This window comes from Cynara cardunculus, assembly GCF_001531365.2.
Source record: "Cynara cardunculus var. scolymus isolate 2C chromosome LG 14, CcrdV1, whole genome shotgun sequence".
NCBI classification, from domain to species: Eukaryota; Viridiplantae; Streptophyta; class Magnoliopsida; order Asterales; family Asteraceae; genus Cynara; species Cynara cardunculus.
Window position 1 is genome coordinate 4,190,784 of NC_037541.1, and position 16,099 is coordinate 4,206,882.

Below are 16,099 nucleotides of genomic sequence, written 5' to 3' on the forward strand. Positions count from 1 at the left end.
GGGTTAAAATTGAAAAATAAAATAAATAAATTTTAATTATTTTATCGTATTATATAAATGGGGGTGTAGAAAATGTAAATAGGAGGGGGTGGGGTTAGAAAACCGCGTCCATATGGGTTTGGTTTATATTGGTCAATTTTACATGACTATATTGCCCCATGGACCTTCTTTACAATTATCAAGGCCTCTCCCAAAGTGGTGGGGGCAAAGTAGAACTTTCCTTTTTCAATGATATTGAAGCTACATCTTTATGTTGGTTTCATGGTTTGGAGCAAAAAGCTTTGTTTTTTCAAAGTTATGTTTAAAAATACATGTTTATGGGATGTTTGAGATCGCTTATTTGAAACAACTTATACTTTTTTATAGAAGTTTTTATCAACTTATTATAAGTTAGAATGGTTTAACTTCTTCAAAAACTCCTTATTACTGGTTTGGCACCGGTATAAACTGTTTATCCAAACGCTCAAAAGTGCTTATTACCGGTGTCACGCTGAAACAAATCAATGAATTGTTTTTATAAGCAATCCCAAATATCTCCTATGTTTCAAAATAGCAACCGAATAAAATATGTGTCGTTTTAGACATGGTGTGTTCTTTTTAAGTATTATATTTGTGTAAAAAGTTGATAACCAACAATTTCCAATCGGTTACACACGATATGAATCTAAATGTACAATACTCGTAACTCGTATTTTAAACTATTATGATTTTGCAATTACTGCAAACTAAGTAAATATTCTAAAAGATTACATAGACTGTTTCAAACATATTTAAGGAATAGAGTTCTTGACTTTTGATCATGTTTAACTTGCGTAATCAACTTATGCATGCTAAGGGCATTTTGGTCATTTTGTTTCAGGCTAGACTATTTGTCCAGGAGTATAAATAAATAGCATATTTCAAACTTAGATTCTTGATGCGATAAAACTCCAATTTTTGTAAGACCGTAATAAATTGATAAAATACATCAAAATCTTATAAATTTGTCGTTGTTCTTATTTAGTGTAACGATAAAAAAAAGTTCATTTAGTACAACAAACATTGAATTCTCTTTATTTCGTATTCATTTTAGTTGATAAACAGGTTTTCGACGTATGGGATATCGGCTGATTTTGATGTGACATTTTTCTACATAATTAAGATTTATAATATAACTTAACAAGTTGACATCCACATTATCAGTAATTACAAGATATATCATTACTGATCAAATTAGGATTAGAAAATTTAAACTCGAGTTATACTGATCGCGAAAAAATCATCGTGACAATAAGTAGAAATCAAGACAATGTTTATTTCAGTTTGGCAAACATTTTGGCCCCCTGAATTAAAGCTTTTGTGGGCCAAAGATTCAAATCCAAAATTAGACTCCCTTCGATCAATATTGACTTGGGGACGTAACAATGAAGACATTTTGTGTCGATTATGTAGTCTACGTTGGCCACTATCATGTATTGGTGGCTATCCTGATTCAAAATCAGTTGTTCCTGAAACCATATTTGTAGTTGAAAACGATTGTAAAACTACTGATATATGGCAACCGAAGCCTCTTTTGATCCACTAAATTTGATATAGAAAATGGAGCATAAAGGGTAACAAAAAAAGGAAGACTTTGTATTCTCATTTTGTTACTCGAGACACGATAATCTTGGATGTCCCTACCATGACAGCATGAAAGTTTATCTTGTTGAACTGCAATGGATAGCACGACTTCACCTTTCCTCCCACTTTCACGCAAAGACGGTCCCGTTTACGTTCTTTTGGATTTTTGAAAGCAACCCCTCAGGAATTCTACTTTCATCAATTTTCATTTTTTTAAAATTATTATGCTCCATTTTTCTGTTAAATTATTATTTTCAGATGAAATAGAATATTTTGTAATTAAGTTGTATATTGGTTAAGCTATTTATATAGATTAGACTAAGGGATTGTTTATCAACAATAGTTGATAAGCGTTATCTGAAACAAGGGGTCTGGCTAGAGTAAATGTCTCTGCCTCGAATAAGTGTTGTTTGGAAAACAACTTTTTACCAAGTATTTTGAATTTGGTGTTGATTGGCAAAAAAAATGACCATTAAAACCCTATATATGATGAATTGCTAAAAGTAATATAAGTATTTACCAAATGTTATGTATGAATAGTTGTTGAATGACAAAAGTTTATGAATTTCTTAATTGAAATATATGTAGACAAGAAAATAAATTAAACTTTGACATAATAATTTGTGTACAAATCTTAATTTGAACACAATAATTGATTTGCAATTTGATCATGCAAATTAGTCATATATTCATTGTCTTGAGAACTCCATTGCATTTCATCAACTTCAATTTCATTGCTCCCTTCACGTTGTTCTTCAATAGGGATAAACATGGTGTTCTAATCATATTCCATAAATAATCGATCTTGGTTATTGCATTTTCTTATAAAGTTATGAATTGTGAAATAAATAATCATCACATCTTTTTGTACTGGAAAAGAATAAGGAGCCATGTGCTTCAAGATCGGAAATCTTGCTTTTAAGACACTGTTACGCACGCTCGATAATGTTTCTAAGTTGTGCATGAGCATGATTGGACATTTCTTCTTTAGTTAATGCACATCGATGTTGAAAATTTGCTAACCATTACCTCATATTGCGATATGGAGTAATAAATCCCCGGGTGTAAGTATGTGCGGCATCACCAAGATAATATTTATTTGCAATTATATCTACAATTTAAGAAATAAAGAAAAATAATAACCTTTTAATGTTAAGAATAATGATATTTACTTAGATGAAGGAAATGGAAATCATATTAAATGCAACTTCTATTAAAACTCTAGAATTATGTGCAATATCTTCCCATCCAGCCCAAACAAACATGAATATCATACTGAAATCATAAAATGGTAAAATGTTTTGATAGCATTCCCCTCTTCCTTTTCCTCTTCTTCTTCCTTTTCCTCTTCTTCTTCATCTTCCTCTATACCTTGTTTGTGGATCACTGGGCACAACTGCATGTTTTCTGGTTCCATCTAATGCACCTATAATCCCCTGGGAAAAACAAAAAAAATAATAATAAGAAACTTGTAAAAAATATCAAACGATTTAGAAGTCATCAAATCAATAACATAAATCACACGGGACTATTTCTTGGAGGTGTCTAAATCTCTCTGATGTATTTGGTGTTCCACCTAAGGATGTTGGGGCTACAACCTCTCTTGAGAATTCCATCATTTGTCTCGACGCTTCATGAAAAAACAATTATGAATAGTCCTCGAGGAGTGTTGCAATCTATGTTTAACCATTCTAAAGCATTCAATGTGAGAACAATGGTAAGAAAACATCATGTAACACCCGTATTTTCGGGAAATTTAACCATAACGGGTGTAATGTGTTTTTATGATGAACCAATGGATGCGTTACCAGGTGTGGGTGCTTTTTGTAATTTAAGCAAAGTTGGGTGGCCAAAGTATTATAAAGAAAAGATGTTAAGATATTTTGGATGTAAAAACCTTCAAATCCCACCATCAAATGGCAACAAATCCATCTTCTTGCAAATGAAGAAGATACTTGTTGTGATTGAACAAAGAAAATATTGGTATTGATGGATGGAATACTTACTTGAAGATTAGAACTCAAAGTCACCAATGACCTTTCATTTGATCTCAACCAAGGTAAAACTCCAAAACTTTGGGGGGGGGGGGGGGGGTTTCTTCTTGGTCAAAATATTGAATTTACAATGTTGGGAGCTCAATGTTGGAGCTATATAGGTTGTATTGTATCTATCTTCAGCAGATATAAGTTTAAAGAACATATTTTCTTTCTTGAAAAGGTTTAGCCACGTTTTTGGAGCGGCAATGTTCTTTTGGGTTGTTGTCCAAATCTTGTAGAACTCGTAACAAATCACTTGTAGATCGGTTTGAGGTGTGTAATATGTCGCTGGAACCATTGAGCTGTCCTCTACAACTGTATGTTTTGAGGAAGAATTGATTCAGAGTATATGTATGTCAAAAGTCGAGTTTATTAGCACAACTTTGTTTTTTGGTGACATTGAGTAAACAGTCTTCAAATATTCGTATAAAATTGTTGGTGGTGATTCTTGATGAGTTAGAAAGGTCAAAGTGTTGTATAAATATTTTATTTGGAGTTCTTTCATTGATTTGGTGATCACACATGATTTATCTAGGTAGCAAGAAGATTGCGCAAGTTGGATGAAAACTAGGTTTAACATAACCTAGCAATGTGAATTCAAGTTGTTTTGTGAAAATTGTGTACATATCAAAAATGTATATTGTAGAGTCTTAAAGTCTTTTCCTTCATATTTATCAAATGTTGTTGTTTACTTGATGAAATTGCATCTTTTGCATATTTGGTTTAGTAAAATCTTAAGAAATAAATAAATAAATATATATATATATATATATATATATATATATATATATATATTTTGGATAATATTTTATCCATATTTTTCGGTGTTGTTTTGGATACGGAATGCACCCATGATTTGATGTTTTGGGTTTCGTATTTTACTTATATTTTCTTGCTTTGGATACTTGAGTTTTATTCATGCTTCCGGTATTTGAATATCAAGCTTTATTTATAGGTTGTATGAGTATTGAGTTTTGGTTTCATGTTAAGTGTGTGTTTTATTAACGAGTTTTCATCACGAAAATGATGGGTTTTGGGAAAGAAGTTGTTTACATATTTAGTACATTTCATTTCGATGATAGTTATTTAAATAACATTCTTTTAGTTTTTCCGTTTTATACGAATAATGAAAACTTCCTGAACTCACTAGATGTTGGCATGTGGATGGGGTCCTCGTGGGAGCAGTATTAGCAACACTTGACCAAAGTCAAGTGCTAGTTACAGACTCATGGAAGACTTGAACTTTTGGGACGTTTTAATACCATTGGAGATAAGACTTTCGATGAAGCGTTATAGTAACACCAGACTTAATCTAGTTTCGCTCGGATCTAGATTTTAAGTTGTTGACTTTGACTTTATTGTATCCTTATATATAAGTATAAAGAGGTTTGGGGAGAAGTTGTATTGACTTCAGTGTTTTAGCAAAAAATTTAATTTGGTCGATATTTCCAGGTTTTTGGGTGTTTCACATCACCATCTTCTCTTTAAGCACCCACAAAAGTCAAGCTCTGTAGATATTACAACCAAAATTTCAACTATTGCCAGTAGTTTAGAACTGCTAACTCCATTTTTTTTGGTTGGTCGATTAAGCTATTCACTTAATGATTATGCTAGAAACGAACAGCCATATACGATTGATCGAAGAAGCCAAACAGACAATTAAGTCCACCAAGTCATTACCGAACAGGCCCTAAATACAATCACATGTGTATTAATGAAAGGCATGAAAGTGATTAAACATGGAAATATTCGTCATAGCAACTTCTCAAATGTCCTAAATTTGGTTATTTTCATTATACCACATTAAACATTACAAAATTACTTGCAATAACTTTTTAAGTTAAAATAATCAGATTTACATCACATCTATATACTTTACTGATATTGAATAAATAACTGTTTTAAATTCAAATTTATTAAATACTGATATTTTACGTGTTAACGAATGCAAAACCGCCTAGACGAATCATACAAAATTGATTTAATAAATAATTGATAAATATTTATTTTTAATATATAATCAATAATTATATCAACATGATAACTTTTTACCCTTTTCTTTCAAATGAATTTTATGGCAATTATAACAATTGCAACTTCCTTGGGTTCTCAATGTTAAAGTCATTGGGCTTTGGCCCAAACCAGTTTAGAAAATATACCTTGTTTTTATTTCAAACAAATGATTTAACTGATAAATTAGTTGTTAGCTGATAATTAATTGTTAGCTGAAAAACCAATTATATTAATTGATAAATTAATCATTTTTAATAAATTTTGCATTTTAAAATACTATAAGAACATATTACTGGTTTACTGGAAGCACGGTTTTTTATAGACAAGAAAATTGTCAAAATAGGTATGCAGGTCAGAACAGATCGGATTGGATAATTACGTCAACAAATTTTTAAAATTTATAAATAATTAGGAGAATAATCAAATAAAAATCACAAAAAGATTGAGAACCGTAAAAAACCATTAATCATGGTCAGTTACACGTTGGGAAACAACATTGTATCACAAGTTCAAACAACAACCCATAATTACTGATTCTCGCATTTATCAATTTTTTTGTATTTCTAATTTGATTATAGTTCTAAGTAATTAATATATTCATTATGATTATAATAATACAACGTTTTTCAATAATAAATTAATGTCAATAAATACATTTTAATACACTGTGTATTTAGGCAACGGTCAGATACATCAGTTTCTTTTTTCTAACTATTTATTTTAATCCATCTAATTTGACCAACTAAAAATAAAAGATGACTGTTCAAACATTAGGGATGTTCATTTAGACCGTCAAGTTATCATTACCATACCACACTACATTGTAATGTGTGGTTTAAAACATTCATGGTGCAATTTGTTGTTTGTTGTTTGCATCAAACTGTACAGTTTGTGATTTAGAATAGTTAAACCGTATCGCACCACATATTTTTATATATTTTTTAAATATATATTATATATACATAATCATTTATAGAAATGGAAATCGTTAATATATTATCAATTAATTATGTATTAATTTTTCAATTTTAAGCTTTATGTTATAAAATCTTTAATGGAGTTAATTATTTGTCTTTTATCAAACGGCATGATTGAATGATAACCGCGTATAGTAATCGGTTATAAAGCTTGGGGTTGTTTTTAAAAGATGGTGATAAGTTGAGGGGTTAAAGTTGTATTTGTGCTTAATTCTTTTTAAAGTCCACCACCTTATTTGTTTAAAATGGTTTTATGATGCGATATTTTAAATTATCTCATGAGGGTTTGATAAACGTTGATGAGAAGATTCTGTGTATGTTTTTTTGGAGCTCGAGTAAACAGAAACCAAAGAAGGGAGTTAGAAAAGATCGATTATGTAATTCTTAACTGAATTTGTTGCTATTCATCTTCATATCTTCATCTACGTGAATTATAAGGTGAGTTTATTTATAACTTTCATCTTATTTGGGGTTGAAATTAGAACCGTATGGTTCTTTACATGGGGTGATAATAAACTGTTTTGATGCTAAAATTAGCATAAATTGGTATTTTGATTTGATTATCATATGATTGGAATAAGGGTGACATATCAAGAAAATATGTCTTTTGAGATATGGGTGGCGTAACAAGGAGATATGTATACCAGGATTAGGGTGGCATAATAAAACGGAATGAAAAAAATTGGGTTTTGATGAACTGTTTTCTGTTTGTTGCATCCTTGTGATGCGATGACCTGAAGTTATTGCATCTGTGTGATGCGATGAGATGAGTTTATCGCATCCTTGTGATGCGATGAGATGTGTTTATCGTATCTTTGTGATGCGAGGAGTGAGTTTGTCACATCCTTGTGATGTGACAAGATGAATTGATCGCATCCTATTGATGCAACAAGTTGGGTTTATACACCAGTATGATGAGATGGGTCCCCGCACCAGTGTGTTTTGCACAATCCTTGGCTCTCATCACCAAGGAATTCAACAAGAAATTCAGGAAAATGATGTTTGAAAGAAGGGGTAGGGATAACAGGAGCGAGAGGTACAACAAGCAGGCATTTGAGCCCAAGAGTGCTCCTCAATTTATGAAGAAAGAGCAGGAGCTGCTAGAGAAAACGGAGCAGGGCGACAGGTGTGATCATTGCGGCAGATCCGGTCATTTCTCCAAAGAGTTCAAGGGTCCTCTGGTCAAAGACGGTATGTACTACAAAAATAAGTACAAGTACAACAGGACACAGAGGAGCCTAATGGCCGAACAAGAGAATTGGATCTCTAACTCAACCTCTGATGATGAATCTCAGGCGTACTTCTGCGGGATGGTTGTTGATAATGATGATGACGCTGAGGCATCTGACTTTGGCTCTGACTCCCAAGTATGCTCTATATTTGTCTCTGAACATTCTGTACTTGAGCAAAGAATTTCTATTTTGACAAACGATTTCCAAAAACTCCAGCAGAAGCTTTTGAGAGAAAAGGAAAAGAGAAAAACTAATGAAAAAGAAAATAACTTTTCAAAAGAGAAACAGAGTTTCTGACTCTTGAGAAGGAGGAGCTCTCTGTAGAAAATCAAAAGATTTTAAAAGCCAAGATTTCCACAGAGAATGTATTTAAAATATAGTGTTGTGATTTGAAAATGGCTCTAGATGAGAAAGACAAAAAAATTGCTGAGAAAGAGCGTGATAGACTTAACTCTTTGGCTCTTAAAAAATATTTTCAGAAGGAAAGAGAATTTATGCATCAAAGCTTGCAAAGAAAAGAGCTCTTGATCAAAAAATATCAAGATGCTCAGTAGGTGTATGAAAAAATTAATGCTCAACAGGACAAAACAAGGTTAGGTTATGTAGACCTAGACCTTTTTACCTAGAAGAAGAAATCGTCCCTCGAATCTGTCTTTTGTTTAGGAAAAGAGCAAAAACCTGATTTTCCAGCTCTACATGAAGCCTGTCCTTTTAAAAGATCAAAACTTGAGGATGGAACCAGAGCAAGGAGGCTAAAATTCAAAAATACCTCTTACACTTCTATCAAAAGTATGCGTCAACCAAAACAAGTAAATTTAAAAGGCATACAGAAGGATGATAAATTCATATCTGAACTAACAGAGACAAGGGATAGAAAAGTTTCTAAAAAGGATTTCCTAGAAACTCTGGATTCGTGTTTATTAAATGAGTTCATAGAAAAAATGAGACAAGTCTTTGAGCAAGATCTACTTGAAGCTCTCGATTACAGCTCCATGTCTCATCAAACAAACCAGAGGAGATTTCCAAAAATTATTTTAAATGTAGCTCTTCTATGCAAAAGATGCAGAAGGCTTCGACATTTATCCATGGGAATCTCAAGATTCAAATCAATTGACAGATCTCTCTGATGAAGAATTTTTCAACCAAAACTCAGACGAGATTCTTCAATCCTTAAAAATAACACAAGAGCTTAATGAAAACTCTAACATCCCAAGTCCCAAACAAGATTTTCTCGACTCTGACTCTGAGCCAGAGGAAGACATAGATACATAGCATCTTGAGACTGAGATAGTGGTGTCAAGACCAAAGGTTAATAAACTTCCAAATGGGATCCCTCTTAAATCTGTTCCAATTACAGAGCAGAGGAAAAAGGTTCCCATGTGTCCTGATTTCATGGATATGTGTTTGAAAGCTAAATCTTTCCTTGAGCTAGAAAGAGAGAAAAGAGCAAAAGAGCAAATATCTAAAACATCTAAATCAAAAACTTCTAGTTCGATCTATTAAAAGCCATAAAATTCACTCGAGAACAGAAAGGTAAATGGTCTGCTAATGTTTAATTTAATCTCTTTGTTTCAGAGAAGCTTTTGAAGGCTAAGGGAAAGAAAAAGGAACAAGAGAGGGCAACAAGAGAAGACCAAGGCTGGTTTTAAAATTCAATCTGAACTAGACAGAAAGTTCACTAGAACGACTAAAGCTAGGAACGATTGTAATAAAAAGAATCCCAAGTTTTATGAATCTAATGAATCTTTTTGTCATCAAAAGTGTATTCATAATTGCAAGTGTCTATCTCCGTTGCGGCAATTAAAACAGCACATGTAAAGTCTCAACTGTATTATCTCTGTGTCACCTAAAAGAAATTTTCCAAAGACCCAGAAGAAGCAGGCTTCTAAGGCCAAACCTAGCAAACCAGCTGCGACTGAAAAACCAGGTGCAAAGGCAAAACCTTCGTGCAAAAAAGAAAATGAGTCTCCTAAATTTAACTTTAAAGGACCCATTATGAAATGGGTACCTAAAAATCTTTAAATTTGTTTTGCAAAAATAGCATGTTTACATTTGGTACCTTGATTTTGGATGCTAAAGGCACATAATTGGTAATAAAAAGTTGTTATCCTCTTTCAAAGACAAATTTAGAGGAAATGTAACCTTTGGTGACAAGAAGCAAGGGCAAATCAAGGGTTATTGGGTTCTCAACTAAGGTAAGGTTTTTGTCTCTAAAGTTGCTTACGTTTCTGGGCTCAACCACAATCTGCTCAGCATAAGTCAACTTTGTGATTCTAGCTATAATGTCTATTGGGTTCATGGCTATGTGCTTAAAATGTTGTATTCAAGCTTTTGATTCTCTTGTATTTTGCCTTAGTACAAATAGTTTCCTTTCTTGTTGTTGTAAGTAAGCATTGTAAAGAGTTGTCATTTTTGTAATCTTTGAAACAAATCAATACAATCGAATATTTGGATGCCTATTGAATAAATTTTATAAAAAAATTCGAAATTTTCAAATTTAGCATGTCTAACTTAGATATTAAAAAACTGAAGCGTTTTTTATTTAAAACTTTTGTAAATAAATCAGCTAATTGATTTTCTATGTTAACAAAATATAGTTCAATAGTGCCTTTTTTCTACGTGATCTTTAATGAAGTGATACCGGATATCTATATGTTTGGTTTTAGTGTGTTGAACAGGATTACATGATATAGCTATAGCACTCTTCGAATCACAATAAATTGGAATTTTATTATAGGAGAAACCATAATCTCTGAGCTAAGTGCGCATCCAAATAACTTGAGAACAGCAGCTAGCAGCAACTACATATTCTGCTTCAGCTGTAGAAGTGGATACACAATTTTGTTTCTTGGACGCCCAACTTACTAGTTTATCTCCTAAGAATTGAACGTGACCTGAAGTACTTATCTTATCCAACATACACCCTGCATAATCTGTATCTAAGTAAGCAGTCAGTTCAAAACCAGTATCCTTTGGATACCAAAGTCCAAGATCAGTTGTCCCTTTAAGGTAACGAAAAATTCGTTAAACAACACTAAGATGGGACTCTTTTGGATTTTCCTAGTATCTGGCACAGAGATGTGTTGAAAACATAATATCCAAGAGGTTAAATACATCAAAGAACCAATCATGCCTCAGTAGGTTTTTTGATCTACAGTTTTACCCATAGGATCAACATGTAATTTTGAATCTGGAGTCATAGGTGTTTTAATAGATGAACGGTTTTCTATATTAAACTTCCTCGAAATATCATAAATATATTTTGTTTGACAAATAAGAATACCTGAGGATAGTTATTTAACTTGTAAACCCAAAAAGAAATTCATCTCACCCATCATGCTCAATTTAAATATGGAGACCATCAAGGCAGAAAAATTCTTACAGTATTTAGGATTTACAAATCCAAATATTATATTGTCCACATAAATCTGTATCATGATAATATCAAACTTTTCCTTTTTGATGAATAGAGTTGTGTCAATTTTACCTTTCGAGAAACCAGATTTGACGAGAAATTCTGAAAGAATATCATACCAGGCTCTCGAGGCTTGCTTTAAACCTTATAACACTCTGTCAAATATATAGACATGGTCTGGCTTAGACTCATGGACAAAATCTTTCGGCTATACCTCTTCTTTGAGAAAACCATTTGAGAATGTCGCTTTGACGTCCATTTGATACACAGTAAAGTTCTTGTGTGTCGCATACGCCAAAATTATTCTAATGGCTTCAATTCTTGCCACCGAAGCAAATGTTTCATCATAGTCTACGCCTTCTTGTAGATTGTATCCTTTCACTACTAACCGAGCCTTGTTTCGGACAACACTACCATCTTCATCCTTTTTGTTTTTAAATACCCATTCTGTGCCGATTATTGTCTTATTTTTAGGACGCAAAACTAATATCCAAACTTTCAGAGTTTCAAACTGATTGAGCTCCTCTTGCATTGCAATAATACGATCCGGATCCGCTAAGGCTCCAGACACCTTAGTCGGTTCTGTATTGCTTAAGAATGTAGAATTTAAGCACTCATTTGCAGTAGCAGACCTTGTTCGTACAGATGAATTAGGTATTCCATTAATTTGCGTTACTGGATGATCCTTGGTCCACTTACTATAATGAGGTAGAGGAATGTAAGAAGATTGGTCTGAGTATTGATCCATATGTGTATTGGGGAAGTTGTCCCGAACTAGTTCATTTAAAGGTTCAACATTTAAAGTTGCAGCAGTCTTATTTTCTGGCAGAGTCTGTATATTTTCATCCTGAACTACTGAGACCTCTGGCAGATTATTGGTCAGCCTCTCTTCACAAGAAACAGAACAACTTTGTTCTTCTTGAACTATCTCTTCATCAATTTCTTCAGAATTTGTAACCGGTATATCTACAGATGGACCGGATAGTTGTTCTTCATAATGTAGTTCATTATCCCTGGACAAAATATTTGAATTATCAGATTTTATACCAAAATATTCATCATAAAAATTTTGAAATAATAAATCCAATTCAGAAGATTATGAGTAAAAGTAGAAGCTTCGAATGGATTTGCATTATGCGAAAGTTTATTTGTTAGCACGGGTTCACAACCGTCTTGTCCAGAAGCCAAATCAACATCTTCATCAAATGATACATTTACACTCTCGTTTACAATCTTTGTTCTCTTATTGTAAACCCGATATGCAGCAGAATTCTTTGGGTAGCCAATGAAAACAGCTTCATTTGCCTTAGCAGTAAACTTACCTCTGTCCTCTTTATCGTTCAAAACAAAACACCTGCAACCAAAAGCTCGAAAGAATTTGATATTAGGGATTCGCTTATTAATCAGTTCATATGGCGTTTTACCAAACCTCTTATTTATGATAGATCAGTTTAGAGTAAAACAGGTCATATCAACAACTTCAGCCCACATAAATAGAAAAAGAAGAGTATGCGCGACTTCCACTAAAGTTCTGTTTTTTGTCTCAACAACAGTGTTTTACTGTGGTATCTGGGCTACCGAGAAAGTGTGTAAGATACCAGTAGAATCCAAGAAGGAGCCCAGAGTATTATTCTCAAATTCAGTTCCATTATCTATTCTTAACTTCTAAACACACAACTACAGATTTACTTGAATGTTCTTCACGAAAGAAATAATGATCTTCGTTGCTTCGTTCTTACATTTTAAGAATTTTACCCATGTGTATATTAAATAGTCATCCACAATGACTAACACATATCTCTTGCCATTAATACTCTAAATATGCGTCGGACCATAGAGATCCAGATTTAGCAATTGTAGAGGACGTTCAGTACGTGTTCAACTTTGGACTTATGAGAAGCCCTTTTCATTTTACTCATTTAACACAGTGCACACACATGGTCTTTATGGAATTTTAGCTCAGGTAGACCTTTCACTAAACCATCTGTTACCAACTTGTTCATGTTCTTGAAATTGAGATGTGAAAGACGTCTGTCACAACAAATTTTGTTGTAAGGAAGCCTTGGACATTAAGCAGACATCAGTATCCACTTGCAAATTGGATAGATCAATTGTGTGGAGGTTTGAATTTCTGATTCCGGCTAGAATCTTCTTACCATTTAGTTCGGACGCTACACCGGTTAGATCTGAAACATACCTCCAGATTTTTATCACGAAACTAACCTATACTAAATAGATTATGTCCAAGCCCTTCTACAAAAGGCACTTTCTTAATCATTAGATTTCCTTGTATGACGTCACCATATCCGAGGATAGCTGAAAATTGATCATTTCCAAACCTGACAGTTCCGCCAAAAGATTCAACAAAGTTAGAAAGTAAATCTTTCCTACTAGTCATGTATTTAGAACATCCGGAATCTATGAACCACACATGTCGGTTAACCTGCAAAATAGATCAGTTGGAGGTATGCTATACGTACCAAACCAACTATCTTTCAAAACATATTTCTTTTGAAACTTGGATTTATCATGATAAGCATCAGAACAAACATTATAAATAGCATTAAAAACAATAAAAGAAACAAAATCATCCTATCCACAATAAGAACAACAAATTTTGCCTTTTGCAAGCTGAATTATCTCATTCAATGAGTACTTTTTGACATTTGAAGAATTATTATTTACATCTTTTGCAAAAGTGTTCTTCCTATGTAAACTAGATGACTTTGATGACTCTACTGGCATAGATCCATTTACTCTCCACACAAACTTGTTCTTCAAAGAGTTATCTGAAACATCAGAAATAAAATCATCAGATAATTTTTCATGACAAACTTTATGTTTCAGATTTTTAGCAACACTCTTCTTCTATTTCTTTGAACGTATTTTAGTTTTTCTCTTTTTATAATAAGCGTTCACATAAACAAGTTTTGATTCAACATTTGAACTTTCAGCTTCAAAGACCTTTTCCGAATCCTCAGCCTTTTCATTTTCTTTTGCAATAAAATCAACAGGCTAGGAAGTTGTTGAGAGAAATCAAATTGATCAATCTCTTCATCTAAACATGTATCTGAATTAAGAATTTCTAGAAAGATCAAGCTTTTCTTTTGAAAATTCGATCTCATCTGACTCAGAAGTTTCACCAAAAGATTTTATAATAAAGTTTCCCATAAAAGCTTTACAATAGGAAGCTTCATAAACAAAAGACTGAACAACTTCCTCTTCTTCACATTTTGAAATTCAAAAATCTTGAATTTTATTCAAAATAATTTCTTTTTCTTTAAAAATATTTTCCAATTAAACAATTTGTAAAGTTTTTGTTCAACTGGTTTTGAATTGAGTTCTGCATTTGAAAACATGTGAAAATAATTTGTAGAAAGTAAAAGAACTCTAGTTTCATAACTTTCATTTAAATCTGTATAATTGTAAGGAACTTGCATTTTGTCATTTCTCTTCCTATTAAAATCTTCTTGTTGTTTAACCTCGTCGGATGATTTCATGAATTAAATTTGATATTCCGGACCGAGGTCAAGATATTCAAATTTATAAAGTGTAAGTGAAAAACAAAGAGTTTTCTTTAAGTATTTCGGATTTTCATAACCCAACCCTTCTCTTGGATTAAAAAATCTAGTTTCGGTTGGTTTATTCAGAAAAATAGTTTGATTTGTTTGATCTCTCTTATACAGCTTTTGCTTCAAGGTCTTTGAGTTTTTCAATTGAACTTCTATTTTGTAATTCAAGAGTGTTGTTTTTAACTATTAAATCATCATTTGTCAACTCTAATGACTTGTATTTTGCATATATTTCAGATATCTCTTCAGACAAGATATCTTTTTGCTCAAAACTTTTTATTATCAGATAGCAAAGATTGAGCCCAAGCAACATTTCCAGCATTTTCAGAATTAAGCCAATATATTCATCTTGTTGCCTTTTAAGATCATTTTCTAAAATAACAACTCGATCTTTTTTAGTTTTAAGTCTGTGCTAAAAATCTTGCAATTTAAGCATCATTTTGTGAATCTATTCAAGACAAGAAAATTCTAGTACCTCAGCACTTGAATCAGAATTCTCTTTCTCATTCTCATATATGTCTTATTCAGCCCTTGGCATCAAACAAATATGTGTCACAGCCTCAACTTTTTTATCATCATCTGTCAGATTGAGCACTGATCATCTTCAACTATTAGAGCTTTGCCAGCATCCTTTTGCTCAGAAAGAAGGAACTTGTTTTTGTAGTAGTTAGTGTTCTTTGACATTGGTTTCCTACAGTTGGCAGCAAAGTGTCCCTTCTTCCCACAATTGTAGCACTTAATGTTTTCATCTGCAACACTTTTAACAATTTTTTTCTTTTCATCATTCTTCCTTTCAAACTTCTTCTCTTCATACCTCTTCTTCTCACCAAACTTATCCTTGTACTCACACTTAGAACGGGATGAAAACCTCTGGTTGTTGGAATGCTGCTTCTTATAAAACCTTTTCTGAAAAGCTCTTGTAAGCATGACCATGGCTTGTTTAATCTCTTTCATCTCAGAGTCTGAGTCACTATCAGAACTCTCTTCAACAGAAGACTCATTTGACACAATCACTTCTTTCACTGACTTTCCAGATTTAGATCTACTTTTCTTCTCATAAAAAAACTAAGGCCAAACGATCACTCATATCCTTATCTGTATTTTTCTTAGCTTCTCTCAACTCCAAAACTTCTTCTTCATTTTGTTTGAGAGTCTCATACACCTCATGGATATCAATATCAGATAGAGACTTTTTGTATCTGATATTGTTGGCAAAAGATTTCCATTCAGGATGTAGATTACTCAAAAACTT

At 32.7% G+C, this 16,099-nt stretch overlaps 1 long non-coding RNA gene across 1 annotated transcript; it reads left to right on the forward strand.

Annotated features, from left to right (window-relative positions):
• Nucleotides 1-3,556: 3,556 nt before the first annotated feature.
• Nucleotides 3,557-5,036, forward strand: LOC112527057. The gene is made up of 2 exons (XR_003070680.1): nt 3,557-3,661; nt 4,789-5,036. It is a non-coding gene; the product is annotated as an uncharacterized LOC112527057 (long non-coding RNA).
• Nucleotides 5,037-16,099: the final 11,063 nt, after the last annotated feature.